Here is a 26,863-nt window from a genome sequence, read left to right as displayed (position 1 = left end):
CATGTTGGGTAGCATCGGGGTGCAGCATAGTTATGGATGGGTGGACGGACATTAGCCATCATCCACTCATCAACATCATGGTCACATGTGCAAAGGACCCATACTTCCTTAGAGCAATTGATTGTACAGGGCATCGCAAAGATGCTGATTTTTAGTTTCAGGTCCTTAAGGAGGCTATTGAGGAGGTCGGGCCACACAATGTGGTCCAAGTAGTGACAGATGCAGCCCATGTGTGTAGAGCAACAGGGAGACTCATTGAGGCAGCCTATAAACACATTTGGTGGACCCCATGTTGTGTGCATGCCATGAACAATGCACTCAAGGACATGGGGAAGATTGATTGGATTAGAGGAGTGGTCACCGATGCCAGAGATGTGCAGATGTTTATCTACAACCACCACACTTCACTTGCACTCTTCAGGACCTTCGCGAAGGAGTTCTTGAAACCAGTTGAGACCAGATACGCATCCTATTTCATTCTCTTGGAGAGAATGATTGAGTTGCAAGAGGCATTGCAACTCATGGTTATGACTAATGAGTGGAATAGGTGGGCTAAGGCCAAAACAGAGTAGGGGAGAAGGATGAAGGAGATAGTGAAGAGTGATGTGTTTTGGGCTGATGCAAAATACATTGTCTCCATCATTTCTCCAGTATTCCAGGTGATCAGATATGGGGATGGGGATGCACCTAACCTTGGAGAGGTGTATGAGTGCATTGACTCTATGCTTGACCAGATGAGGGCTGCTATGCGAGTGAAGGACCCTCTCTAGCATTCTACAATGAGAAAATCCGGCCTATCATTCAACACAAATGCATGTTGAACACTCCTTTGCATATGGCTGCCTTTGCCTTGAATCCTAAGTGATACAAGGCTAGACCGAGTAGAGTGACACCGATTCAGGATGATGAAGTGAAGGCGGGTTTCTTTAGGTGCACAGAGAAGATGTTTGATTACAGAGATGCCGGCACAATTCGCACTGAGTGGGGAAGATTTGCCACTCTTAGAGTTTATTCAAATGAGGCAAAGATGGATATAGAAACTATGGCATAGGAGGACCCACTTTTGTGGTGGAATCGTCATGGCCCGAAATCTTTGACCACCACTCTAGCCAACTGTCTGCTATCCCAGATTTCCAGTTCTTCAGCTGCTGAGAGGAACTGGTCTACATATAGCTTCATCCACTCTCTTAAGAGGAACAGACTTACCTCTAAGAGAGCAGAGAAGCTCGTGGTTGTACACAGTGCTTTGCGTCTCATGGACAGCAAGACACTTGTGTACAAGGAGAGTCCAGTGGCACAATGGGGTGTAGAGCTAGAGGAGCCTTCACAGATTGATGAGGATGATCCTACCACTTCAGATGCAAGGCTGGTTGGTGTGAGCTTGAGGGATCTTGATCTTCACGAGTCCAACAATTCCAGTGAGGAGTTCGCAGATGATTAGAGGCCTCCATTAGCTACATTTTGAGTTTTGTCATTTACATTTTGGCATTTTGTCTTTGACTCTAGTCTCTTTTGTAATGCTATTGCTATTAGTATTTGTATTTGGCTACTCATTGTAATGATGAATCATGTAATCATCTTTATAGACTTTGCAACGGCATCAAGTATTCATATTTTCCATTTTCGATATAATAGAAATCTCCAATTTGACAATTTCATTTGTCCAAATTTTATTTAGCAGTTAGCATTAAAGAAATCTTGGTATTTAGATTTAGTATTTCAAATTTCCTATAGTTTCATTTGAAATGTAATTCTTATACTGTTATACTGTCATACATCTTTTCAAAACTAGTTTTTCAAGTACTATATGTATATGTATAAATATATCAGCACCACCCCACCGCCACCCCCCTGCCGTTCCCAAACTTAGGCCCCCTGCCGTTCCCAAACTTAGGCCCTTGGTCCCCCCCTCCCGGAAACCCGTCCCCAACGCCCGTGGAACACTGGAGAATTCTTTCCCCAAAATCAATCCTCACCATAGGGTTTTTATTCCAAGGCTGTAAAAAACTACTTAATTCCCCAACTGGGGTTTCAAGAAAATACCAAATGCCAAGAATATCCAAAATATAGAAATATCTCCTCACAACCTCAATATTAAACCCCTTTTTGGGATCTTTCTAGAAGTTCTATTTTTTGGCCATTTAATAACTTTCTAAAAAACTTATATTTTATCTCCTTATAAAGTAGCTTTTATTTTGATTTACTTTCAAACCATATGAGTCACTTTATAATTAAAAACAATTCTATTTCTGAACAACCACCCAGCTGTGAAAAATAAATACTAAAGTAAGCCAATTGTGCATTTGTCGATGCCAATATAACCTTCAGTTTGTAGCACATCAATCTTAATGAAGATTGGCACTTTCCAAAAACAATATTTCTCTCCAAGAAATGTGAAATGCTTCTAGAATGTTTGAACTACATATGGAAAGTAAAATGGGACAGGCCTTGAATTCCTGAATTCATTGGTACGATTGAAATTCCATCATTTTGTCTCTTTTCAGTTCATTCCAACATTCTTGGAAACTTCCTAAATTCTTGGAGGATGCCAACTTTAACGTTAAGGAATTCTGAAATAGGTAATGAGTTCATGAAATTGAGATGAATCCAATGATACTTTCTATATGCAATTTCAACATTTTGGACGCTCTCCACACAACTTGGAGAAGTTAGCTATTTTTGGAAAACACCAATTTTCATATTATTAATTTAATTGATATCCCAAGACTTAAGAGCTTAAGAATTTTTTGGTCTGGTCAAAATTCATATCTTGTCCATTTTATTATTTTTTTAACTTTGGCAGTTGTGCAGGAAATAATTTAATTATTAATTATTAATTAAGTTGTCTACACTTGAGTGACTTTATTTAATTAATTATTTTATTTAATAAAGTGGCTTGGGGAAAAAAGAAAAAAATAATTCAGTGAAAAAAAAAGGAAAAATGTTCTTTTTCAAAAATGTAACAAAAAAGCAAAAAAGAGTTTTTATCAAAAAAAGCAGTGAAAAAGCAAAAGGCACTTTTTTGGAAAAAAACAGCAAAAAAGCTATTTAAGGAGAGCTTGGGCAAGAGGTTGGGTCCATTGTTCATTATCAAATTCTCTTTTCATGAAAGATTGAACTCTGTTCTCATCCTCTATGCCTAGGACAAAAACCCAACGGTGAGAATGGTATTGTGAACAAAAACCCTTCTAGCCATTTAGAGTGATCTCATCCAGAAATCACCTGTGTACTAAAGATATTGGTGGACAAAAACCCTCAACATCCATTGGAGCAATTTCATACAAAGGTTGTCAATGTGTTGAATGCTATGAGATTTGTGGATATTTGCATTGAAGAGTTGCATTTCCAGGTTTGCTTTATTTGCTTTCCAATATAGTTGCAAATAGATTATTGAGAGTTAATCAAAAGAAATCACCTGCATACAACTTATATTGCTGGCCATATTTTAGTCAGCAAGCCTTACAAGACAAAGAAAGGTGTGGGAATTGTATAGGAAGAGATTGATGCTCATGATAAGGGTTTTCAACATATAACCACCAGCCCCCTAGGGTATACACAATGAGATACCTTTGGAGGATATTGCAACAGAGTTAGAACCCTATTCATCAACCATTACCAGCAGTAATCTCAGCTTTTCCAGTCATCTCATTACAGTAGCAAACCATATCAGGATTGGGAATCTTTTGGACACATTTTCCACTCATTATGTCTGTCATACAATCTGATATATTAATCAACAGCAATTGTGTAGAAGATTAAACACCACTATAGAGGACATGGCAGATTGGAAGGAGGGAAGAACAGTTTTTACTTTTTTGTATAGCCATACCTCTGGTTTGACAGCCATTGCTCTTTTTCCTGCTGTAGCAGCATTCTGGGTATTCATTTATTGTAAGTTTCAGTTACATACGATGTGCTTGACAAAATGTTTAAGTGTCAACTGTTGGCCAAATGTTCATTATAATTCTTGAATTTATATACTAGCAACAATATGAGGGATTTCTAAGAATATGGGTTGTATGACAATTGTTTGCTAAAATGTCCTGATGAAACTGAATGAATGTAAAGTTTTTGTGATTATATTAATAAATTTGTGAGTTAGTTGCAGCTGCTATGAGTAAATAGATCAGAAATGCTTAAGTCGAAAAATTTGCAAGTTTGTTGAAATATCTTAGTAGGGACATTACACATTTCGAAAAGGCAGGCACTCTCCAAGAAATTGGAGTTTTCAGAGATACCAGAAAGACCATAAAAATAGACATTATATTGATTCCTAATACCAAACCCTAGGGACACTACACTATAAGATGGGAAACCAGCTACTTTGCAATCTCGGTCTTACATTTCTGCACTCATTTTGGTGTCCACTCCCCTAGAGTGTTTTTTGGACCATTTCACCTAATTCTGGCCATTTGCCTAATCATAGAAAGATGACGCAAGCAAGCTTAGTCTTAGAAGCATCACACCTATTAACCTTAGAAGTTTGGACTCTTGACCCTTGAAGAAAACCTGCACTACCCCAATGCAAGTGAGTTTATGTTCAAATTTGAAAAGGTAAAGTTGCCCACCTTTTCATGCCTTAATTCTTACTACAATTTTCTGTGGTAACTTTTTTTTAAACTTGGTGCGAAATTGTTTTAAATCCCTTTTCAAGATATTCATTCATAAATTCATAATATAACAAAGAACACGCCATTAATAAACTTACTACCACTTCTCTCCTCCAATACATAAGTGAGAAACTTAGTTAGAGAGAGCAGGGCAACAAGTTACACATCTGCAGATTGCAAAATTGGGACTCTACCATAGCATATTATTATTAAAGATAATTGTTGTCTAATTTTCCTCCCCATTCACTCTCTCATAGTTTCATCCCTTTATTTTCCCTCATTGGAAGCTATAGACCCCCTTTTCCCTTTTCCCCTGGAATCACATCTCAAAACCCTTGTCCCTATAAATCTGCAACTTTTTTTCCATCCAAGTCCCCTTGCTTGCATCCCATTTTCGATCCCCATCTCCTTGTTTGACTTCCAGTATCACACACATCACTCATGCTTGGATTCACCAGCTAGGGTTTCTTTCTAATTTTGAACGCAAATATTTCACATTTTATCAATAGGTTTTCATACACCCAAAAATTTTATAGTGCTTTGTGGATGTTGAAAATTTGAAATAGACCAAATAGGGGACTGATTGAGGCAGTCTCCTTTACAACACATACTTTTCCCCTTGTTCCCCACATGGAGTTCAAGATTTCTCACTGTCAAGAGCAAACATGTGCACTCTGCAAGCAAAGGAGGGCCCACAAAAAGAAAATGAACAAATCCTACAAATTCCAATAGCTTCAAAGGTTGGAACACTAGCACCCCCTGCAGGTAGCTATGAACCCCGACATAATTGCAGTGCCCCTTGCAAGTAGTTGAGCCCCTTGAAACTTTTGCAATGTCTAATTTGCAAAATTCCTCTATTTAGAACCAAAAATTTCACTACAGCATCATCTCAGCCTTCCCAGTCCCTTTACAGAGTTCAAATCTTTGTGTTCTGGGTGCACAAGTTTCGTTATGCATTTCTTGTATGTTACCCCAAAATTTGAAAAATTTTGTCTTCTCTTTTGAGTTAAGCCTTCTCCACATTATGTCCTTTATTTGCAAAATTCTTCCCATAATTTTTGCTAAGTCTTAAGCTCAAAGTTGGCCTTTGTTAAGTTTTTGGGTTCCATAATTCCAAAAATTTCTAATTTGCCAACTTTAATGGTTCCAGTGATCCCGAGTTCTGAAAATTCCCAATTTGCCAACTTTAATGGATCCAGTGTTCTTGAGTTCCAAAAATTCCCAATTTACCAACTTTAATGGTTCCAATGTTCCTTAGTTCCAAAAATTCCCGATTTACCGACTTTAATGGTTCCAGTGTTCCTGAGTTCCAAAAATTTCTGATTTGCCGACTTCAAAGAGCTCCAAGATTCCAAAGTTCCAAAGTTCCCCGATTTGCCGACAGTCCAAAGGGACCAAAAAAAAAAAATCTGAATTCTTGATTTGCAAAAAATAAAAAAATTCTAGCCTTTTTTTTAAAAAAAGAGGAAAGTATAGAGCACAACAGAAAAGCCAAAAGGCAGGGAATAAAGGCTATAGACTTTGGAGGAAAATTTATTTTATTTAAAGAAAAAGACTTTTCATCTTTTTAAAGAAACGGATTGTCATTTAAAAAAATCAGTTACAGAAACTAAAGGGGGGAAAGGAAAAGATATAAATATGTAAAAAAAAATAATGAGTGAGGATCCAGATTTTCTGACACCCCTTGTACTTTGATGCATGAGTGAGACTCAATCAGAAGTAATTTCTAGGAATTTTATTGTCTAATTTCTTGTAGAAAGGGGAGATAGCAGTATTTTTCTTTTGGAAGGATGATCTTTGCACAAAAGCATAGAGTCTTTGTACTCTCTTATTTTGTTTAGCAAACTAAACAAAATTTCTGAAACTTTGCGTTCATGTATAATTCCTTTTGATTGTCATTTTTTTTGTAATTTGCAATCACTAATGAACAATTATCTGTAATATTAGATTGTCGTTGTGATTATTATAAGAACTTTGAGTCTCAAATCTCCATTCCATCCAAAGGGACTGCTGTTGTTTTTCTTGATCTTTTTTGTGGGTGTTGGGTGAATGAACTTTGTGTCATTTATCTTTGTTACACATTCATTTATAAATTGTATGGGTGTTAGTTTGTCTTTCTTGCTTTTTGGTTAAAAGCATACCCCAGAAAAATCAAATTATATCATAAGGGGAGCTGTACCTCTAAAATTCAGAGGAAAATTGCTTATCCAATAAGCAATTTCTCCAACTGTTAGCTTCTTATTTGTCTTCCATATTGGGTACAGAGGAGTCATTTTAATTGTGATTTTGGGAAGACAAATATGTAAACTAACAATATGTAACGTTTCCATTGAAACTTGTCATTTCGCAGCTCTTGTACTTTCTGTTGTAGATCAAATTTGTTTAAGTTTTCTATTCTATATTTCTTTATAATTTGATTTAGTCAATAGTTAGTACAAAGAAAGCATAGAATCTCAAAGGCTTATTTCCATGCTTAGGAGGCGACCAAAAAGGATCTTTCAACAGCAAAGGCCAAATTTTGGAAACAAGGTATAGGATGAGCAAGATGCTCGAAGCAAATTCATAGATATTACTCTTATTTACATATTAGGGGATATGAAGGAAAAACTACATTACAGATTTGAAGTAATTTGCTGCTGATTTAGACAATTTTGCCATTGTAGCACCATTCCTATGCTACTAGTTAATAGCTTTAATAAAAATGTATACAAGGTAAAATATCAACTACAATTTTGTTTCAGAAACATTCATAACAATATCATGCAAGTTCACATATGAAGCATTCAAAATGTGTATATGCAATACTTAATCGTGTTCTGTGCTTTCATGCTTCCCAAGGAGGTCATTTCTGAGAACTCAATTCTTATTTATTTAGACCTCATAAAAGCCTCATCCATTAGTTCAGCATACCTAGAAACTTAGAAATCAACTACAGATTTGTCCAAAACAGATGCCATAGACAAAAGTTATACATAGGCCAAAATTCTCTCAAATTGCATTGTCTTTGAGAGATGCCCAGAAATTTTAGCTTGAAGTTGTATGCCCCTGGGACTACTAATTACATTACCAATTATTTGGAAAGCCCGATAACTTTCAAAACAGCTCTTACATTGTTGAAGATGAGTACAGGATGTAAAAGTTGCATCCTACTCACCATTAATAATTTAAATTTTCACAACTAGGATTGGTGGGTATTGCTCTATAAAACCTTTATTCATTGCATCAAATCTCATCTAAACCACAAGCATGATATCAATATATCATTGAACAATAAGAAATCAAAGAATAGAAAACTACTACAATGTCCAAAATATTCCAAGGGATGTAAAACTGGTTATTGAGTGAACTGCCAAACTTCTAGCATAAAAACTGTTAAAGAAATTACTAGCAGGCCATCATCAGACATGTTAATCCTTTGAATAATATGTCGAAGGGACCAATATTTAGTTACTTACATTCACTATATATGGGTTAACACACCTTGCAAATTTTGTGCAATCACTAACAGCTGCAAATCACCCTACAAAAATTACGAAAAGTAATTTTTGTCACATATCAGAGCTGGAGATTTTCCAGGTTAAAAATGTTCAAATATGACTGGAAAGCCATCTTCATGATAAAATCTTTGTAAATGATAGACAAAAGTTAATTGGGTAATATACCAACAAAAATGTGCACAAATCAGACAATTTCAAACAATGAATTGTGCTATAAAAGTCAAAAAGGTCACATTTGCCACCTTTGAGCAGTATTTCTCCACATTTCAAGGACAGTGAGGTGCTGTTTTGATGTGTCTAAGCATGGAGGTCCCATCTAAGCGATGTCCAAACTCACAGCCTTAGTTGATAGAACCAATCACATTGGAGAAAGCAAAATTAAAGAACATTCATGCATAACAGAAACATGGAGTTACTTGGAACAATATCTACTAACAAATCCTTTAAAATGAAATTAGATCTAGTCATTCAACTTTACATTCAGGCTTCTAAGCCTTATGACAATCTTTCAACCTACAAGTCAGTTTTCAACCAACTACAAGCAGCTGTTCGATCTTCCTTCAACTTGTTAACTCTTACTCAAAATAGATTCCTCATTCACATACCACCCTTGGCTATAAAGGTTTTTTTTTAAACTACTCCTTGTTCAATGTTTCCATGACAGCCATTTATAAAGGTCATATTGTACTCTAGCATTGTGGCAGGTTGTGATGCTTTGGGTGACCTTACCCCAAACTCCAAAAGCACCTCAACCGAAATGCTAGATATGGCAAAGCAATTTTTATTATTTCTTCCTCTTTTGAATCATAGTACATTGTTGAATGATTTATCCATATATTATAGCCCCTTCATTTGTTTCTTCAATGATATCCTTGGGATCATAGAGCAAGCTGGCATCACCTTCAGCATAAAACAAAGTGCACCCACTAAGAAAAGTAACTCAGAAACCCACTCTCAATGATGAGCAAGTTGGCAAGTTCACTCACGTAGCCACATTTAAAATGTATGAAAACATGCACAAACAACTCCAAACTATCATGTGATGGTAAAAGATCAATGAGACAAAAACTCAATGGCATAGAAACCTAGATGGTAGTGCACAGCAATGCTAGTTTGTCCCTTGACCCCATGCTACCCATGCAACAACACATAGGCAAACGAAAAGATGCATGGACATCTCCAATAAGGCATGGAATATAGAAGTGTATCCTAAGAGATTACATGATATTGTACAATAGCTCACAAATGAATAGAGACGTGTGTGACAATGCACATAACTATGTATGTTCACTTCTAATCTTCAAAATCCCAAACTTTAATAAATGACTAACAATGATCTTTTGGAGCAAAGAATTTGGCCACTAGGCATTCAATTGGCCAATCAATCCTACAAAGACACATACCAAGAAAATGTGGAAATACCACAACCATCTCTAACAAGATCTACACGGGTCAGAAATCTTCCTAAAAGGTATGATGATTATGTTTTATCTATTACTTTGATTTCTAATGATGGGGAACCTAGTTGTCTAAATGGAAAATAGCAATGAAAGAAGAAATAGATGCCTCAAAGAAGAATAAAACATGGGATCTAGTAGAACTCCCAAAGGGTAGGAAAGTTGTTGGTTGCAAATGGGTCTACAAACTAAGGAAGGGTGTTGATGATAAAGTTGAAAGGTACAAAACAAGATTGGTAGCAAAAGGGTATTCTCAAAAGATAAGTATTAATTTTCATGAAAAAATTTCACCAATTGTTAAGTGTGTTTCTATTCAGGTTATATTAGCAATTTAGCACTAGTCGCAGTAATTCATCTTGAGTTAGAGCAGCTAGATATTATAATAAAAATTTTACATCAAGATTTGGATGAACATATATAGATGGAATAGTGTTGATGTGTTTTTCATGCACATGCGAACACAGAATAAAATACCTAAAGGTACCTTATCCTCTCTTGAGCAAAGTTTCCCGACTGCTGAAGATCTCGCCGAAGGATCAGTCGAGGAAACTCTAAGGTTCTTGTATGTAGGTTCTCTACTCGTGGATAAGCTCTCTGTGGTATGATGTGATTTTGCTGGAATCACAAGGGGACTTACACTTGATGACTAAACGTCTGATTTGCTTTGAATATTGCTGGAACACAGGATTTCACTAGCCTAGATTTTTTTTTTAAAAAGGAAAAAAGGATGAGGGTGAGGGAAGGATCTAATTCTGACACTAAGAATGTAGGAGCAATGATTGATCTTTGATGAAATTCTAACTAAGTCTTGTTTTGACATCCCAGGACCATCTCCACAAGATTAGTGCGATCTTCGGAGGAAAGCTTTATGATGTTCAGATCATCGCTACAGGCGTAGACACCATCAGGTTGATGCATATCAGTGAAGAAGCGACAATTGAAGTTAAGCTTAAGCTGAATGATTCCAGTTCACTACACAAGGCAAGTCTGCAATCAACAAACTGCTAGTAGTATGGATATACAAATTTCACCATCAATCAAACACATTTCTTCCACTCATCTAATAACATGAAATCAAATCTGAGAAGTATAGAGACCATGCAAATTGTTGAATCGACCCATAGATTTCACCATTTCTTCAATGAAGTTTTACAAGCCTTTTACAACAACATCTTGGCAACAACCTTTGCCTTCTCTTTCTATTCTACTCTAATTGCTATACTATTAACTGACTTATTCACTATTTCTAACTATTCACCTTCTAACTCCTGACTAACTATTAGCCTTTACAAATGAGGAGCCGGGGCTTATATAGCGCTCACAATACAATTCAATGGCCCAGATCAATTTGAGATCAATGGCCGAGATTTTACAATAAAAACCCTAATTAAGGTTTGTTACAACAAACTCAATTCTGGCCAATGAAAAAATTGCATTATTTGGACACATGTCCTCTTTGGAATATTCGACCAATGGATAACCAAGGTAGGTACATCGAAGTTTGTGTCATCTTTGATGAGTCAGGTACATTGAACCTGGACACGCTGAGGTGGATCAACCCAACATGGAGGAGTGATGACTGGGACGCCACCTTGCCTGACACTTGTAACTTGGTTGATGTTCAATTTGATGATGTTGAGAAGCTAGCTTTAATTAACTCTTCTGAAACTATTGGCTTCTTCAACGGACCCTTGCTTTAACCTCCTTTGTCTTTGATGTGCAGGATGGATGGTGTACCTTTCCTTCAAATGCTGGACTGGAAGAGGTCGTCCTTGATGATGCTGGGCTGGAAGTGGTCGTCCTTGATGATGCTGGACTGGAGGTGGTCATCCTCAATGATGCTGGACTGGAGGTGGTCGTCCTTGATATGGTCTTCTTTCCTTTGCAAAACAAACCCAAAAGATGATTAAGGACACATAATAAATTCATTTCGACATAGCATTTTATACCTTAAATCATCAACAAGAAGACATCAAAATGAAGTTTGCTCAAGATTCTTTCAGGGACAGGCTTCATAAGAATTTCGCCCTGGACCCTTTGGAAGGGTCAGGAGCGAATTTTGCATTCCTGGCTCAAATTGCTCTCACTTTGCAACCGTACTTGCTTAGATACATGCCCAAGGATGCCCTCATTCTCAACCAACACCAATCTTGATGCAAATTTGGGGCAAAAGAGAGGTTTTTAAGAATTTCGCTCTGGACCCTTTGGAAGGGTCAGGAGCGAAATTCACCTTTTAGGACAATCTATCATGTTTCCACTCCAAAATACCTTCCAAGGCAAGCACACACTAGTTTTCCTTCCTCCAAAGCCCAAGGATCCACGTCTTGACCTCTATCATGAGCAATTTGAGTGAAATTGGGAATTTCGCTCTGGACCCTCTGGAAGGGTCAGGAGCGAAATTCCTGTTTTAGGCTTATTGTAGGATTTTGCCAAGATCAAGGGCACAATGAAAAGCATAAAAAGAGACAATAGAATGACAAGAACAAACTGTATTCTCATCAATATGCAAATGATCAACTGGATTAACCAATACAATGAATATAGGCCTGCTTATATAGGCAAGGCCATATGGATGTATGAGCACACAAATATGACATGTGGCTCAATGAGAAACAAGGGTAGGTAGGAGAAATAATATAATATTCCACAAGAGGTGGATGACCCACCGAATGTAGAGTGTAACAGCAAAATAAGACCACAAAAGGTGGAATTTCTCCTACAGGCTCTATCCCTATGTGTACACTTCCCTAAGTGTCTCAAATCCAAACTACGAAGAGATGCATTATCCTAAGTTAACTTAAGTAAAGTGTAATAATATCCAAAATGAATATTTATTTACACCAACACCCCCCCTTAAGTGCAACTTAGGGGAATGAAGACTCAAGTCAACAATGCAAGATGGGTCCCGGCTACTAGGCCATGATAGGTACCCATGTACAATATGCAAATGCAAGCAAAACCATGCAATGCAATCTCTCACAAACGGAGAAAGGGAGAAAACCCAGTGGGAAAAAACTCCCCCCCAAAAGAGAGATGAATGTACAAAAGACTCTCAAAGAAGAAGGACAAAACCTCAAAGAGGAAAAAGTCCCCCCCATAAGAGAGGAAGGAGAAGTCAGCTGACCCCCCCTAATGACACATCCCGCACCCCCAAAAGAGCTCGCAACTGCTGGAACTTACTCTCGGTGAAAGGTTTGGTGAATATGTCAGCAACCTGCTCTGTTGTAGGACAATACTGCAAATCAATGACCTGCTCCTAAATGAGCTCTCGGATATAGTGCATATGAATCTCGATGTGTTTGGTCCGCTGGTGCTGGACCGGGTTCTTCGAGATTGCAATAGCACTCTGATTGTTGCAATGTAGAACTATCGGTCGTGGAGTGGTGAAACCAAACTCTGTGAGAATCTGCTGGAGCCAAATGGTCTCAGTCGCTACGTTAACAGCGCCTCGATACTCAGCCTCAGTCGAAGAGAGAGCAATAGCATGTTGCTTCTTGCTCTGCCAACAAATGGGGCCCGAACCAAGGTGAAAACTGTAACCAGAAGTAGACTTACGATCATCAAGATCGCCAGCCCAATCGGAGTCTATGTAACCAACCAAGCGAAGTCCTGTGCCTGGTGCATAGTGAATCCCATAGTGATGTGTACCCTGGATGTAATGAAGGATGCATTTGGCTGCTTTCCAATGAAGCTCATGTGGTTCCTGCATGAAGCAGGAAACCATGCCAACTGCAAATGAAATATCAGGGCGTGTATGGGTCAAGTAGATGAGACTACCCACAAGCTGACGATACAAAGTGGCATCAACTGGTGGAGAAGAACATCGAGCCTCAAGCTTGACTCCTGAAAGAAAGGGAGTCGGGGCAAGCTTACAATCAGCCATATGAAAGCGTGCAAGTAGATCAAGAGCATACTTGGGCTACGATAGTGTAATCCCGGAAGGTGACTGTGAAATCTCTATCCCGAGAAAGTAGTGCAAAAGACCCAAGTCAGTCATAGCAAATCTGTCATGCAAAGCAAATTTGACCCTGCTAATGATGGATGCGGTACTCCCTGTAATGATCAAATCATCAACATAGAGCACAAGTATCAAGTGAGAGTCATCCTGTCGCAAAATGTAGACATTCGGATCGGAATGACACTTGGTGAACCTTGCGGAGAGAAGAAAGGAATCCATCTTGGCGTACCAAGCCCTGGGGGCCTGCTTAAGGCCATAGAGAGATTTCCTTAGTCTGCAAACCAAGGAAGTATCCTGGATGAAACCCTCTGGCTGCTCCATATAAATCTCCTCATCAAGATCACCATGAAGAAAAGCACTCTTCACATCCATCTGATGTACAGCCCAACCATGAGTTGCAGCAATAGCGAGTGTCAAATGAATGGAGTTCATCTTGGCTACGGGTGCAAAGGTCTCAGTATAGTCAACACCTGCAACCTGGGAGAAACCTTTCGCAACAAGCCGAGCCTTATACTTATCCACACTACCATCCGCTGCAAACTTGGTCCGATAGATCCACTTACATCGAACCATATTTCTCCCCTTAGGGAGATGGAATAAATCCCATGTGTTGTTCCTCATCAAGGAACTATACTCTTCCTCCATAGCTTGGTCCCACTCAAGAACCCCTGATGCTTCCCTAAATGTCTGTGGATCGAAAGCGGTAGCAATGAATGCATGTGGAAGATCCTGATGTTGTGATCGAGTTCTCCGTGTATCTGAAGGATCCCCAACAAGAGAACCCGCGGACTCAAGTGTCTGTCGAGCCCAACGAGGTCTAGGTGGAGGTGGAGAACAAGGCTCCTCAACTGCAAGTGGATCCTGCGGAGGTGTAACCTTGCGAGTCGGAGTTGAAGGAGTCTCATCATCTGAATCACTAACATCACTATCCACAATGGAGGAAGGTGGAGGAGGTAGAGAGGCTAAGCTAGGAGAGCTTTCCTCAAAGTGAAAACTCCTCTCAATGAACACCTCATGTGTCTCTGGATCCATCAATCTGTATGCCTTAACACCCTCAGGATATCCAACAAATATGCAAGGTCGACTCTGTGGTTCCAATGCCTTGCATTTTTGCGGAGGTATGCGAGCCCATGCTGGACACCCAAAAACTCTGAAATGTCTCACAATCGGTTTCCTACTAGCCCAAGCTTCAAAAGGAGTAATACCTTGCAAAGCTTTGTGAGGAACCCGATTCTGGATGTGTGTGGCACAACTGATAGCCTCTGCCCAAAAAGCGGGATCAAGAGAACGTGCATGTATCATACAGCTAGCCATTTCTTTGAGAGTTCTATTCTTGCGTTCTACAACCCCGTTCTGCTGTGGAGTGTATGTGACAGAATGTTGAAGATCAATCCCCTCAAATGTACAAAAATCCTCAAGTCTCTTGTTCACATATTCCCTTCCATTATCTGTGCGAAGAATCTTCACCACTTTCCCTGATTGCTTCTCCACACAGGTCTTGAAGTCCTGAAATCTGTCAAATACTTCACTCTTATGAATGAGAAAGTAGACCCAAGTGAAGCGGGAGTAGTCATCAATGAAGGTGAGAACATAGCGGGCCTTACTAAATGAAGGTGCTAGAAATGGACCTGCTACATCGCTGTGAACAAGTTGAAGAACTTCCAAAGCTCTCCAAGCTTTCCCCTTATCAAACTTCTCTTCGGGATGCTTGCCCATGGAACAACCTGAACATACACCCTCTGAAAAACTGATTCGAGGTAGACCTGTGACCATGTCTTTAGTGTTGAGCTGCTGAAGATAGCGGTAGTTGAGGTGACCAAACCACTCATGCCATAGCTTACTTTCTGAATTTGAATGAGTAAGCAAGGCCCTAGAAGGTGAACTTGGCACAAAGTGGGAGAATGAATAAAGCCTTGAGTTGTCATTGACTTGTCCCACTGCTACCAAGGCATCATCATCAAGTTCCTTTACCACAACTGAATCTGGTGTAAACTCAACCTTTTTCCCATTTCCATAGTGAGTGATTTGGTAGATAGAGAGAAGGTTGGTAGACAAGTTAGGAACATAGAGAACATTCTCAAATGTTCCATCATCCATGTCAACTGAACCTTTCCCTTCAACCTCTACTTGTGTATCATCACCTATGTAAATGTGAGGTACCTTAGATGGCTCCAATGAAGAAAATTGCTCCTTTGTAGAACCCATGTGATATGAGGCACCCGAGTCAAGTATCCATTGCTGTGAAGAACCTGTTGTAGCCACAAATGCTTGCCCTTTTCCCTTAGACTGTGAGGAAGAGGAAGGAGATGAATCCTTCTTTGTGTAGGCGGATGGCAAGTTGATGTTGTTTTTCTTTAGTAGATTAGTTAACTCATCAACTTGCTTTGTGTGGCATCGATGCTCATCATGACCATACTTCTTGCAATATGCACAAGTTGGTTTATCCTTCTTAGGTGGTGTCCCCTTCTTAGAAGAGGATGAAAAATCGCCTTGTGATGGAGAGGATGATTGTCCTTTTCCTGGTGTGGCTTAGACTTGGAGTGCTTCTTCTTTTTGTTGGAATCTTTGCCTTGACTTCCTTGATTTCCTTGATTAGCCACCAAAGCCTTGGACTTTGAAAACTTGAGAAACCCCATGTTCAACAACTTAGATTGTTCCAATATTAACATTTCTGTGAAAGCATCAAATGAAGGCATAACATAAAAACTCCCCACTGTCAAACAATGAGTTTGGAAGCTAGACACAAATGCTGCATATTTTGGTGCAAACTTGTCCAACAAGTTGAATATCAACTAAGCATCCTTTTTGTCAATTCCACAATCCTTAAGCTTTGCTCTTAGCTCATTTGCTTTGGTGACATAATCTTGGATTGTATCAAAACTCTTGGGATCCAAGTTGGTGAGCTCATTGTCAATTTTGTAACCGCTGATTTCATCAACTTGACCATACAATTTCTGAAACATATCCCAAGCCTCCTTGATTGTTGTACACTTCTCAATATGAAAAATGAGGTCATCTGATACATACTTGCGCAAAGTTCCAAGAGCCATGCAATTTTTTGTGAGCCATTTTAACTGAGCATTTGGATCAGCCTTAGGATCAGGTGGTGTTGTTATTGTTCCATCTATGTAATGTGTGAGACCCTTTTCCATTAATTTACTCCATAATTTAATTTTCCATGATGCATAATTATGTGGAGTTAAAGGTGGAAATTTATTAGGACTCATTGCAACAAAAATGGAAAGAGCACAAAGAGAGGCACAATCACACAAGACACCCCCCCAAATTCACTCAATCAAAGAACCCCCCCCACAAGTGATGATTTGGCACTTTATAATTAGTGCGTATACAATGGGCCACTTGAAAAAGATGGCAAAGTGGACTTCTGATTACAATTTTACAACTGCCTCAATAAGGCCAAAAGAGACTCAAACTGATAATGCAAGAGATCTAACTAAGATCCAAGCAATTTACAAGTACCTAATAGGCCAAATAAGACCAATATCTGAAAGTACAATTTCCACTCAAAATCTCTGAAATCTAATCATAGATTATGAAAGTAGACGAAAAAACATGCACTTTCAAAAAAAATGGCACCTAAAAAGGAGGTCGTATGAGATCAAACGAGGCCTTTGAAGTTGTAGAATTGAGGATTGGACAGGTACAGCTGAAAGAATCCGAAAATTTCGAAAAACCTGTGCACCAAAATCAGAAAATAACCACACCACTGCGAAGATCACGAAATTTTAGCCCATTTCAAAAAAAACTGTACCAAAAAAGGAGCAAAATTGAGCAAGATATGGCCTTTCAAAGTTGGACTACAAAACTGAAAAGCTCAATGGAGAGGGGGGTCAAAAAATTTCAAAAAGCTACTGATGTGGTGCTGACGTCAGCAATTCACTGTCTTAAATTTGACGGCCGTATGACCGTCACGAAAACTTTGCCTCCCTGCTGACTGGGCGTCCGTACCGTACGGACAGGCTGACTGTGCAAGCTTATGGAGCGTACGGATCTGACAGGGCGTGTGCCGCGTGGCGGGGTCCCGGCAATTGACTGGGCTCCGCGTGGCGGTCGGCGATGACTGGGCAGTGCCAGAGGTTCTAGCCGGCGGCGGCTCTGGGTCCCAGCCAGTGGGAGGAGGTCTGGGCAAGAGCCAAAGTCACCAACGGCGGGAGTGGGCTGCCGGAGAGCCGGGGCTTGGCAGCGCGTTTCCTGACGGCACGGAGGAGATCTACGGCGGCGGCGGTACTCTGTCTGCAGCGCCTACTGCGCGGTACGGCGGCCACGTGAACCTGCAACAACGCAGGTACGAAGGGCACGGGGGGGGTCTGCGGACCCCCCAAAATTTTTTTTTTTTTTTTTTTTTTTAATTTTTTTCGAAAAATTTTGATCGCCTTTTTGCTATTTTTTTTTTCGATTTTTTTTTTTTTTTAAATTTCGAAATCCGTACGATAATAGCCAAAATGGGAAAAAAAAAATTCTCACCAAAATAGGTCGACTTTATAGTCGAAATTTATGGAAACGGTCTTCCGGATTCAACGGTGATGTCCAAATCGTTGTACGACGCCCCCAAAAAATGAAGATCCCCAAATCCGAAAATAGAAGCCTCCAAAATGTCTCCAAAAAACTAATCAATGAAGCCCCAATAGCTCTGATACCATGTAGGATTTTGCCAAGATCAAGGGCACAATGAAAAGCATAAAAAGAGACAATAGAATGACAAGAACAAACTGTATTCTCATCAATATGCAAATGATCAACTGGATTAACCAATACAATGAATATAGGCCTGCTTATATAGGCAAGGCCATATGGATGTATGAGCACACAAATATGACATGTGGCTCAATGAGAAACAAGGGTAGGAAAGAAATACTAGGAGTAGGTAGGAGAAATAATACAATATTCCACAAGAGGTGGATGACCCACCGAATGTGGAGTGTAACAGCAAAATAAGACCACAAAAGAATTTCTCCTACAAGCTCTATCCCTATGTGCACACTTCCCTAAGTGTCTTAAATCCAAACTACGAAGAGATGCATTATCCTAAGTTAACTTAAGTGTAATAATATCCAAAATGAATATTTATTTACACCAACACTTATTCCTCCATCTTCTTCACTTTCAATTCATCTTACAGGGCAAAGTAACATCATTTCAACCTCAACTATGCCTTAGGACTCCAAATCTTGACTTGACACAAGGAGGAAATAGGTAGATGAAGAATTTCGCTCTGGACCCTTTGGAAGGGTCAGGAGCGAAATTCACCTTTTAGCTCAAAATTCACACTTTTGAAGGTCAAACATCTTTCCAAGGCATTCCAAATAGCTTCTCTCACCCTAGTCTAGGCCTGACTTAGCACAAAATTTGGAGGATAAGATGGTTTTTAGGATTTTCGCTCTGGACCCTTTGGAAGGGTCGAGCGAAAATCTTATTTTAGGCTTATTTCCTCATCTTTTCAACTCCAATCCACCTCCAAGACCAAGGACACATCGCCTCACTCCTATCTAGGCCATAAAAACCAAAAACTTGACTTGATTTGCAAGGAAAAAAGGGTGATCCTAGGAATTTCGCTTTGGACCCTTTGGAAGGGTCAGGAGCGAAATTCTCATTTTGGCTTCAAAATTTGCATTCTTGGTGACCAAAATCCACTCTAAGGCAATCCAAATGACTTCTCTCACCCTTGTCCAGTCTCTCACCCTTGTCCAGGTTTGATTTTGCTCAAATTTTGGAAGAAAAGAAGGTTTTTAGGATTTTCGCTCTGGACCCTTTGGAGGGTCAGGAGCGAAAAACACTTTTTAGGGCAAATTCTACCATTCAACTCACCTCCAAGGTCAAGGAAACTTTGCTCCATCCTTCCCTAAGCCATAAAAACCAAAAGCTTGACTTGATTTGCAAGGAAGATAAGTGATTTTAGGAAATTCGCTTTGGACCCTTTGGAAGGGTCAGGAGCGAAATTCACTTTTTGGCTCAATTCCTTCACATTTGATAATCATTGATAAGTCAAAGTTATTTCTAAGGACCTCTCCCATCAAAACTCACCTTAGTCAGCACTAGGCTTGGCACAAAATTGGGAAAAAAGGTGGTTTTGAGAAAATTCACTCTGGACCCTTTGGAAGGGTCAGGAGCGAATTTCTTGTGTTGAGCTCATTTCTTCATATTTGATGACTCTTGACAATTCAAGGACATGCCTAAGGACACCTCTAATCTTGACCCACACTAGACTTGGCATAAATTTGAGGGAAAAGATAGGTTTTGCCCAATTTCGCCTTGGACTCTTTGGAAGGGTCAGTAGCGAATTTCATGATTTGCTTGTTTATCCTCATTCAATTCCATTCTTTTCACTTTGTTTACTTGGACTCTTATCCTTGGATCCCTCTCCCATGCTTGCAACATTTCGCTTGACCTCAAAGTGACTAGAAAAGAGACTTTCGCTAAAAATCATGGCCACGGACAGGACCTATAATGAATTTCGCCCTGGACCCTTTGGAAGGGTTAGGAGCGAAATTCTTCCTCTAACCCAAAATCATCATTTTTTGAGACAAAAATCCATTCAAGGGCAATCTTAAGGGCTTCTATCATCCTTGTATAGGCCTGACTTGGCACAAATGTGAAAGGAATAGGTGGATTTAGGATTTTCGCTCTGGACCCTTTGGAAGGGTCAGGAGCGAAAATCTCATTCTTGACTTGATCCTTCATCTTTTCACCTCCAATCTTCTCTAGAAGGTAACTAAACATCATTCTCATGCAAGGAACAAAGTCTTAAGCCCAAGCAAGGTCAAAAAGGTAGGCTTGTAAGGAATTTCGCTTTGGACCCTTTGGAAGGGTCAGGAGCGAAATTCACCTTCTTGGCTAGAATCCTTCATTTTTTCAAGGCTTTCAAACATTTCCAAAGTCCAAACATGTCCACACTTCCCTTCAAGATGCCTTGCAACTCAAAATTTGGTCAAACTAGGGAGGAGATGAGCCTTAGGAGGATTTTCGCTTTGGACCCTTTGGAAGGGTCAGGAGCGAAATTCACCATTTGGGCTTGATTGTTCATTTTTAAACTTCAATTTTCTCCTGGAGGCAAATATAGATCGTTTTCCATCAAAGGAGCAAGGTTTCAAGCCAAAACAAGGGAGCAAAAAAGGTTTATGATGAATTTCGCTCTGGACCCTTTGGAAGGGTCGGGAGCGAAATTCACTTTTTGGCTAAAATATTCATCTTTCAAAGTGTCCAACTCCCTCCCAAGGCAAGAACATACCAATTTATCCTACATCACGCCAACACCTAGCCAAAACAAAGAAGGAAATAAGAGCTACAAGGATTTTTGCTCTGGACCCTTTGGAAGGGTCAGGAGCGAAAATCATGATTTGACCTTGATTCTTGCTTTTTTCAACTCTAATTTTCTTTGGGAGGCAAACATAGACTACTCTCCTTTCATCTCCATCTTGGTCTTGACTTTAGCAAAGGGGAAAATGAGTGTTTTCAAGAATTTCGCTTTGGACCCTTTGGAAGGGTCAGGAGCGAAATTTCTATTCTAGGCTCAATTCACCTTCAAACTGACTTGACTTTGTCTGAGACTCGATCCTAGATCCATTTCCTTCCATATCCTTGCAAACTTGCTAGACCACTCTTTGACTTAGGCGAGATCTTGAGTCTTTGGTGAATTTTCGCTCTGGACCCTTTGGAAGGGTCAGGAGCGAATTTTGACATTTTAGCCTCTTCGTCAGGATTATTTTATGGAATATAACATTTAAGTATAAGAATGTCAATTATACTTTAAGTTATATTCCATATATACTTCCAAGATGTTTGAGAGTGGTTTCGGACCTCCAAGAGTTATATTGCAAAATCTAGTTTTTGGAGGATTCTTCAGTTTTCCAGACTTAGTCAAAGTTCAGGATCAGGACATTCCAGACTTAGCCAAATTTCAAGACATTTAAAGATCAGGATGACATTCCAGACTTTATCACTCACCAACTTGACCTAGCTCGGACCTTCAAGAATGATACTCACTCACCAAGCAAGACACAATTAGTAACAAGAGCAAAACCAGGCCCTAAGGAAGACTCTCAAAGAAACCCTAATTCTAGGGCCCTGTGGACTCACCCTGGCTCAAGCAAAGCCTGCAATCCAATGATCCCCTCGACAGCACTCATCTTGCAAAGGCTAACAGACAAAACCCTAAAAGACCTAGAAAACAAACCCTAGAAAGCAAAAAGCAGGGGTCCCCATTTGTAATGGGGCAATGTGTGAACACGTCACAACAAATAGCCATGAGGGTTTGTTCAAAATCGCACCAAAAAATTTGTTTGCAAACTCAAGAAATCATTGTATGGGCTGAAGCAATCACCTAGGATATGGTACAAGATGTTTGATTCCTTCATGGTGAGCCAAAACTTTACAAGAAGTGAGTATGACCATACTGTTTAAATTAAAATATTTAACAATGGTTTAATCATTGTCTTGGTGTTATGTGTTGACAATAGGCTTGTAGCAACTAGCAAGCAAAAGCATGACTAAGATTAGCAAGTTATAGGAATAGCTAGGATGTTTGATATCAAGGATCTAGGAGCAGCAACCAAATTTCGGGCATAGTGTAATGTCCCCACTTTGAAATAGAATTTAATGGTAAATAATATTATAATAATAAAATTAAAATGCAAAAGAATAAAAATTAAATTTAAATTAAAATATAAAAGAATATAATTAAATGTAATTAAAGTTTAATTAAGTTAATGAATGGTCAAAAGGTATGGAATGAAAAGTTGTGACTCCCTCAAACATGAGATATAAAAGGGAGAAGAGAACCTCATTTGAGAGGGGGATAATTTGGGAATCAGAAGTGCAGATCAAATTTAAATAAGAAGTGCAGATCTGATTGTGAAAGGTTGTGTCCCTTTCAAAGGGCAGAAATAATGAAGAGTTGCACTCTTTCAAAGGGTGCTAATGGTGAAATGGTGTCTCTCTTGCCAAAGGGCATACTTCATCATGGTGCTAATGGTTGCGTCCCTTTCAAAGGGCAGAAATAATGAAGAGTTGCACTCTTTCAAAGGGTGCTAATGGTGAAATGGTGTGTCTCTTGCCAAAGGGCATACATGATGAAGAGGTGTGACCTCTCCCTCACATTAAGAGATAAAGGAAAGGAATCAAAAGCCTCCAGTGACAACACCATCGACCAGAATCATCAGATCAGATCAGAACTGTTATTAAGTTCTAGGGAGTAACATCCTTGTTATTGGTGGCATGCATGGGGATGTGCTTAATATGTGACGCCTGATAATGTTCTTATGCAGAATTTAATAGTAATATTAATATAGACTGCAAGATGTATGACAGTCATACTTAATTTCATATATATTCACAATACATGAGAAGTTAGTATACTCGTAGCCTAATCCTTGCTTTTCAGCTAATGCCTATGCTAGGATTGTATGTGGACTTGTTAGGGAAAGGTGGTACTAATATCTCACAAGGTAGATAAGCCCTACGGTGGAATGGACATGAGCTGCATCATACAAAGGCAATGGATAAGGCAGTGGAATGGGCATGTGCTACATCATACAAAGGCAATGGATAAGGCCTGCAGTGGAATGGGCATATGTTACATCATACAAAGGCACTACTTGTGGAGGATGGTTTTCAACCGCCCTAACAAAGATACGTCCCAATCTCTGCTAAGATTGATCATTAGGATTGATTGGGGATTAGAGCTGGCTATGTTGATTATCCCCTGTATGATGTATGCTACTTGTTCCCTAGAACTAACAAATGCATAATAAAATATAATAAGTATGATGAGATGTGTTTAATTATTGTAAAATAGGCTATCTCCTAATAGGGGACATTACACATAGAAATACACAAAAACAAGGAACATGGTAAACTTTGGTTATCACAAAAAAATGTGGACAAGATTCTCATAAGATTTGGTATGTAGAATGTGAAACCAGGAAATATCCCTATAGCTTCCCATTTTAAGCTTTCTTCAAGTTTATGTCCTAGTAAAAAAGAAGAATAGGATTCTATGTCTCATGTTTTGTGCGCTACTGCAGTAGGAAGTTTAATGTATGTGATGGTATGTACAAGACTAGATGTTTCACATACAATTGGTGTTGTTAGTAGATACAGGGAAAATCTAGGTAAAGAGCATTGGGCAGCAATGAAATGGGTGCTTTGACATCTTAGAGGCAGAAATGATTATTGAATCATCTATAATGGTTGGAATGATTTAGTTTGTGGTTATGTTTATTTAGTTTTTGTAGGTGATCTACTGCGGATTATGTCATTACTCTTGCAGGAAGGCCTGTTTGTTGGACGTCAAAGCTTCAAGAAACAGTTGCATTGTCCACCACTAAGGTAGAGTATATAGCTGTCTCACATGCATGTAAAGAGACAATTTGATTAAAGAGTCTATTGGGTGAGTTTGGAAACTGCAGGACATAGTGATTATATTTTGTTATGGTCAAAGTACTATTCCTTTGGCTAAAAATCTAGCTTATCATGGTAGGACCAAGCATATTGTAGTTAAATACCATTTTGTAAGACAAGCTATTGACGGCGGTGGAGTAACTCTTAAGAAAGTTCGTACACCAGAAAACTATGCAAACATGTTTACAAAAACAGCACTGATAGAGAAGCTGAGGCGGATTTTGGCTTCTCTTGGCTTGTAGAAAAGGTGATGAATGGATTTATGCAGGTATCACACAAATTGTTGTCAAGGTGGAGATTGTTGGATAATGACAACAATTAAAGAGTAAAACAAATATAATCTTACCCTATGGAAAAACTGGTTTTTCCTTAAGAGATAATTCTGATTTCTTCAAAGGAAAAAACTAGTTTTTGTAAGTTTGATGTTGGTTGTTATCTTAAAGGTATTCTATATATCTCTATTGCCTTGAAGGCAAAGTTATTGTAATTATTTTCTCTGATCGGTAAGAATATCAATACCTTGCCCTGTGGATATTTCCTTGGCATATTATCAAGGTTTTACCATGTGAATATGTGTCTTGCCTATTATTTTATTATGCTATTTACTTTCTTCATTATTTACTTGCAACTAATTTGTGCTGCAATATTATTCAACTTCGTGGTTTTACGTTTCCACTTGCACAACATGGAGAACAAAAATAAGAATCTACAGCAGATAACAGGTAGTAACAGCACATTAGCAGCAAACACAGCAAGCTCCCTAGGCCAGCTTGTGACATCCCATTCTTCCCTAACGAAGCTCAGATGATCTCCAACAATCTCCTCATCCAATAGCAGTAGGAATGCTATCATTGTGAAAGCATGATACAAAGGTATTGAAAGATGGCTATATTTCAAACAATTGTTAAAATTTCAGTGCAAATAGACATTTTACGCTTTATTATTCTATTTCTTCTTTGGACTTTGCTAAGAACAAAATTCCAATACAAAATATTACAGTTTTTCATGCAAAAAATATAGAAAGATGCATATCAGAGAATTTTTTATTTCCCAAATGTCAAAGGAAGCTTCCAAGAGACATATAGAGACGCAAAGAAATTTATCTGCAGTCTATTGACGTTTAGAGACCATGTTACCATGTAAATGAGTAAATTATATAGTTTCCGTGGGACCATGTTAACCTAAAGTTCACGGCAATATCTAAGAGGCCCCTAGCTTACTACCTCTAACAAATTTAGGTGAAGGATTGTCTTCACCACACGTACAGTCATACGCTACCCATTACATTTCACCATTGGGGCATTTGCAAAATTGACACTAAGCCATGAAGGAAATCAATTCCCTTGACAACCCCTTTATCAGGCACTAATTTTGAATTTAACTGTACCAGGAAAAAAAAGAGCACTCTCTTTTTTAACTGGAAATGTGTCTACTATATGGGCATAAAACATATGTATATATTGAATATATGCTTTACTGGGGTTATTAAGTTGTATATCATTTAATTATAATAGCTAAATGCATGCTGGTAAGTACAGAAGATTGTAGGCTGCAGCTGCAAACACCATATAAGTTGGAGATACATCGAAGCATCATTGCTTTGACCAAAAAACCAAAGAAATTATGATCGAAACTATATGAGCGTTATGGTATTCGTACCTGTTAAACAACTCCCTCCTGTGGTTAAGTGTTGCATCCGACAACAGCCATATCTACATCTCTCCCCGCTACTCGCATTTCTTCTTTCGCTTTATCCACCTGAACGTCTTTTAGTTTTTTAATTTTATAATTTATATTTATATAGATTTTATTAATTAAAAATATTATTCATTATTTAAAAAAAAAACTATAAACACTTTCAAAGATTAGTTAGGATCGATTTCAAACAAAATATGTATTAATTAAAAATATAATATTACATTATTCATAAAAAGTATAAAGGTACATTTTAAAAGATTAGGCACAATTAAATTTCAAACAAAAAAGAAAAGAAATAGAGGGTTAGTTCAATTGATAATAAACATAGATAAAATCGTTAAGTGGTAAGTGTAGGACTAGTAGGAGGGGGATCACACTCATTAAGTTTATCCCAATCATTGACAAGGATAGCATTTGATGTAGTCACGAATGGAGTGTCGAGAAGTAGGACTGTCCAACTATACAATGGAGAGTCAACATAGCAAAAATATAATAGAACAAAACAAGAATAGCAAAAATATAATAAAACAAAACAAGAAAGAAATTCTCTCTGATTCAACACAATAAAAATATTATTTAATCCTTAATTGTTTGTTACATACAAATTACAAAATAGCTCACAAGTCGTCATAGGCTTATTACAAGCTTACATGCAAATATGATACCAAAATTCTAGAACAAGACTCAAATTCCTACCTGATCTAACTCCTTCTAACTTGATAGCTAACTCTAACTTGTAAACCCTAACTATCTTACTAACTTGCTAACTATCTTTTTGAAATAGTAAAAATGAGATCTTAGGCAAACATGTGTATTAACCTAGAATCGATCTTCATTGTTTGGTTTTATTTCATTAAATGAAAAGAGGATTGAATGGGTTTGACTTTAGTCCTCAAGGGAGAATCAAACTATCCTAAATCCACACTTAGGTTCTTCTTTTGTGTTGTGTGTGATGTGGTTGATGGAATGTATGCAAATGAACTAAGCTAAAGAAGGAAATTATGATTAAGATTGATAGAAGGCATATTACTTAGAAAAGAAATGCACAACAAAAGGACAAATTTGGAAATGAAACACAAAAAGGAACTTGTGATAGAAATCAGGGGCAATTTATTTATGAGGAAAATTCATCAATGTTAATAAACTAACAAGTAAACACAAAACCTATATCTATTAGCAAACATCCAATCACAAATCAATAAAGGAATACAAAATGGAAATCAACAA

General features: G+C 38.5%; 1 protein-coding gene across 3 annotated transcripts in view; it reads right to left on the bottom strand.

Moving 5' to 3' along the window:
- The window catches only part of LOC131070419 (psbP domain-containing protein 1, chloroplastic), a 36,655-nt gene extending 10,948 nt beyond the window's left edge, over positions 1-25,707 (bottom strand). Inside the window, exons 1-2 of one of the 3 annotated variants that reach the window (XM_058005929.2) lie at positions 25,598-25,689; positions 8,091-8,130 (exon numbers count right to left, since the gene is read on the bottom strand). The gene's annotated coding sequence lies outside the window, so the exon portion shown is untranslated. Of the gene's footprint in view, positions 1-8,065; positions 8,131-25,597 lie in introns of all 3 variants that reach the window. The other 2 variants (XM_058005927.2, XM_058005928.2) reach the window with 2 other exon arrangements.
- Between the last annotated feature and the right edge of the window lie 1,156 nt (positions 25,708-26,863).

Source organism: Cryptomeria japonica, chromosome 3 (genome assembly GCF_030272615.1).
Source record: "Cryptomeria japonica chromosome 3, Sugi_1.0, whole genome shotgun sequence".
NCBI classification, from domain to species: domain Eukaryota; kingdom Viridiplantae; phylum Streptophyta; class Pinopsida; order Cupressales; family Cupressaceae; genus Cryptomeria; species Cryptomeria japonica.
The sequence above is the reverse complement of the archived record's forward strand: the minus strand, read 5'-3'. Positions and strand labels throughout refer to the sequence as shown.